This window comes from Gekko japonicus, unplaced genomic scaffold (genome assembly GCF_001447785.1).
Source record: "Gekko japonicus isolate JY-2015 unplaced genomic scaffold, Gekko_japonicus_V1.1 scaffold2021, whole genome shotgun sequence".
NCBI lineage: Eukaryota > Metazoa > Chordata > Lepidosauria > Squamata > Gekkonidae > Gekko > Gekko japonicus.
The window spans coordinates 146,856-151,742 of NW_015165305.1; positions in this window are offsets into that span (position 1 = coordinate 146,856).

The following is a 4,887-nucleotide window of genomic DNA, read 5'->3' on the forward strand; positions in this document are numbered from 1 at the left end:
TCCTTGATTGCAGAAGAAGCAGCCACGGAGATGTCGCCTGGCATCTCACACCTGACAGGAGTGTCCGTGGGAGCATGGGCTGCAGGGGGTGGGGGGTGGGTGGGGTGGAGAGAGGGCTCACAAGTCAGTGTGACACAAGCTCATTGATCGGGCACCAAAGGGCTTCCATGGGGCTTTGTCTGCACCCACTGAACGGGTCAAGTAAGAAAGGGCAGAGTTGCCTTTGAACATATGCAGGGCGTATTTTCCTCACTACTAAAAGCGGAGGGGGAGCCCCCACGTTTCCGAGGGAAGGGCTTCCGGGGGAGGGGCTTCTGTTTCCGTGGCATCTCCCGGAAATAAAGCACAGGATCCCCCAAAGTGGATGAAGTGGAAGCCAAACAGAACTTATGTTCAGCTTTGACCTGATACAGCATTAGGACCCTTAGGGTGCGTTCAGACGGGGCGTTTCAGCCGGCATAAACTGTACCGGTTGGAACCGGTGCAGTTTATGCCGGCTGAAATGCGATCACACTTACCTCCTGCCTGCGGAGCCCATCGCTGTATGCCCGTTCACATGCAGCGGGCAGCGGCGTTGTTTTTTTTAAAAAAACCCTCAGTTTGAGCATGCACATGGGCAGCCATCCACACAATGGCGATCTTCACGCATGTGCAAAACACCCAGTCTTACATTTAAAGTTTAAAGGTAAGGACTTAACTTTAAAGTTTAAAGACCAAACTGGCCTCCCTGAGGTCTCGGAGTCCTCCAAAACCTTAAACTAAGGACCTTTTCTTTCTTTCTTTTTTTAAACAAATGCCGGGGCGAAGCTTCGCCCAAGCGCTTATTGGCATTTGGCAACCTAACCAAAAAGAAAATGGTGGGCGAAAATCGGAAGCCTCGGGCTTCCGAACGGAAGTGGCTCTACAACGTTGGAGAGCGATCAGACGGGGGGTAAAGCGATTACAACCGCTGCACTCAGGATACCACCACTTGGGGACCTAGTGGCAGAATACAACCGTGTAAAGCTCTATGCAACAGTTAGGAAGGCAGATGTTCGCCGTGTGAACGCCGGTAAGTACACCCGATTCCAACCGGCACCTATACCGTTGCAAATGCCCCGTCTGAACGCACCCTTACTGAAGTGCAATTGAATTAGAAGCGCACAGAACCTGGCAAGAATCTTCCCCATAGCAGGTCTCAGACCTGAACCTCTGAAGGTGCTAAAATCTACAGTGAGGAGACACCATGAGACCAGTGTCACAGGAGCTGCTAGGAGGCAACCTGGAGACTTCTGTCTTTCTGCCTCTGAAGCAGAGAGGGTGTGTGCACTCCCAGTTTCTCTCACCCTGCCTGCTCTCGCTGGTCCTGTCACCTTCCTTCCCCGGCCTCTTTCTGGAGTAGTCAGGACTCCACATTGCACCCAGTTTCAGGAATGGAAGCAGGGCAGGAAAAGTGTGGGAGAAGCCTTTAGCGACTTGCTCATTCAGTGCTGTAGAGGCAGGCAGGACAAATGCCTGCTGGTCCCCCAGCAACAAAGCCACAAACGACAGGGAAAGACAAACAAACCCTCAGGGGACCTAGGGGAAATGGCCTTTCTGATCTCACCAACGGTTATCGATTGGTTTTTTTAGTGCAAGGAAGATTCACCCCACAGAGACTTCCAAGGGGAAATATGCACAGTGTGGAGACTCCCGCGGCATTCAGTGCAGAACAGCGGCTGGCATCCATGCCTGAAAGCAGGTAAACCCAGATTCAAATCCCAGTTTGACTAAGTACACTAGGTGACCTAGGGCAAATCGTTAGCCCGACCTACCTCACAGGGTTGCTGTGAAATGGTGCTCACTGGAAGAAGGGTGGGATATACTTGCAAGTCACCCAACGTTTTCCGGAGCAGCGAAGAATCTCACCAAAACAAGTGCTTGCATGCAAAACATCCCATTACTTCGCAGAGCTTAGCAGAATGCACACCCACAGCCCTGAATAACAGAAAACCTACACTTCCGCAGAAGCCAATAAAAACAGAAATCACTCCACTCTGGGACTTATGAAATGTGATATGGATGCATTGCATTCGTGTCACGTGCTGCGGAAGGGCGTTCTTCCAGCCCCTGCCAGCACCCTTTCCAAATAGTGCTTATTCCTGTTTGACAGAGAGAAATCAGACTCATGCCTGCATGAAGAAGAGTGACAGGGTACTGGCAACACCTCGCTCCTCACAGAGGCAGTAACTTATCTATGAGGCCACGGAATGTCCACAGACATTCTTGCTCCTGAGGGTGTCAGCATCAGAACGGTGGCAAACAGAGCAGCTTCTGTGCGAGAGATCAGACCTCAAGAACATCTGGCAGCCTATGGTGGTCAAGGGGGGCTGCGTTGGCATGCAGGCGGAGACAGAAGCAGTGGCACAGGGTGGCTGAGGGAAGGGGTCAAGACAGTGGAGAAGGAAGCACAATTCTCAAGAAGGGATGTACAGGCGAGGAAGACAACGGAGAGGAAGAGATAACGGAGAGAAGAAGCTAAGGCATGGGTGCACAGCCTGCGGTCTGTGTTGTGCAGCCCACCCCAAAATAATTCTCACCGCATCCCTGCTCAGGAATGTGGCAAGAAGTTTCCCTTTCTCTCTGGGTAGGGGGTCAGAATGCCATCTCTGAGCCCAGAGAAGTGCCGAATGGCAGAATTCTCCTGGCCGTGATGGAGCCAGGCGATATCACTAGGCAGAGCCAGGCCACGTCAAAAGGTGGTCCACAGCTCCAGCCCGGATCCACTATGGCCCCCGTGACTGTTCTGAGTTGCTGACATCTGAGATAAGGAAAGGAATGATGAAGGGAAATGTGTGTGTGTGGGTGGGTGGGTGGGGGGTTTTCCGCAAAAAACACAAACAGGACTAGGTTTGCCACCTTTTCCACATGTTTTCATTGGACCTATTTTCAGGGAGGCATGAAAAATAGCATTATCAGTGCCTCTTGCTAGAGTTACTCTCCCACCCTTCCACCTGGGTGTGAAATACTGATGGAACGGAAGACAGATGCCAGCATACTATGGTTATTGCCCTGGGACACATGCCATGGGATGGTGTTTCCCAACACTGTAAGCAGGTGTGCCCTGGCCAACGTGTTCACCCACACCTTTTCCCCACCCCTACCTGCGGGCAAGGCTGTTGCCTTCAAAAGTTCCATTCAAGTGTTACCCAGCCTACGAATTTTGGCAGAAAAATCTGGATTCCTTCTAAGCTTCCTGCTCTGACTCAAGCAAACGAGTGTACAAGCAAAACAGCACACCCCTCTTTTCTCATCCATCTCCCCTCTGTAGGAAATTGGGGGGGGGGGGAGAGAACAAAACACATCCCTCTGGTAGAAATTTGGGGGGGGGGGAGAGAACAGACAGACAGACTTTCTTTTGGTAGGGATGTGAAAACTCAGCCTCCCCCCTCCCAATTTTCTTATAGCTACAGTCTATAATGCCCTGACCTGGATCGCCCAGGCTAGCCTGATCTCATCAGATCTTGGAAGCTAAGCAGGGGGCAGCCCTGGCTCGTATTTAGATGGGAGACCTCCAAGGAATACCAGGGCCATGATGCGGAGGCAGGCAATGGCAAACCACCTCTGAACATCTCTTGCCTTGAAAGCCCCATGGGACTGCCATGTATCAGCTGTACTTGACAGCCAAACAAATTGCCTACAATATTGTATTTATAAAACATTTATGCTGCCTTTCCATCCAGTCAGGGTTCCCAAGGCACTGCACATGAAATCACTGAAATATCTGAACAATTTAAAAAAAAAATCAATTTAGAAAACGATGCAATAAAAACACATAACAAGCAATACCAGAGGAAGACCAATAACCATTACTGGAGGTACGCCAAACAAAAAGTCTTCACCCACTGGCGGAAGACACTGAATGTTTAAAAATTAAATTGGATTTGCTAGGCTGCCCTACCCCTGTGAGCAGGGCTCAGTGCGGCTTACAACAGAGCAAAATACAATAGATGCTTTGATTTAAAACCAACATTAAAAATTGCCTAAAAACAGGGCTATTTTGGGGCAGGAACGCACAGGAGCGGAGTTCCGGCTGGCTCCCGAGTTGGCCACGCCCAGCAGGAACTCATTCGCATAATAGGCCACACCCAACAGCAGAAACTCATTAGGATTGGCTACTTTAGGGGTTTAGAGGGAACATTGACTGGAAGTACGCCAAACAAAAAGTCTTCACCCACTGGTGGAAGACACTGAATTTTTAAAAATTAAATTGGATTTGCAAGGCTGCCCTACCCTTGCGAGCAGGGCTCAGCGCGGCTTACAACAGAGCAAAATACAATAGGTGATTTGATTTAAAACCAACGTTAAACATTGCCTAAAAACAAGTTAATAAATAAAACAATATACATTCTAAGATAGCGGGGAAAAGAAATTCAGCTCCCCAGCCTCCTAGGAGGGAGGGGTAACAAGGGATGGGGGGGGGTACATGAGAGTGCCAGATGTCATGCTGTCCTGTCTTGTCCCGTCCCCAACCGAAACCTTGGCCCTGGGCGAGGACAGCAGGATCTCTCTCGCGCCGGGGGACCATCAGGAGGTTCGTATTCCCTGAGTGTAGCTTTCTTCTGGGGGCATCCTGAGAGGGGCGGTCCTGAAGCTATGCAAGTCCCTGACCGCTAAGGACCTTGAACGTCAAGGTGAACCTCCCCGGGGAGGGAGTTCCAAAGTGCAACAACCAAGAAAGCTCTTTCTCAGGTCACCACTCGTCTAGCCTCAGATGGCAGCAGCACAGGTTTCCAACCTCCAGGTGGGTGTCTCCCACTATTATAATTGATCTCTAGGTCATCAGAAATCAATTCCCCTGGAGGAAAGGGCTGGACTCTGTGGCATTGTACCCTGCTGAAGTCCCCCCCCCCAAACCTCACCGTTACC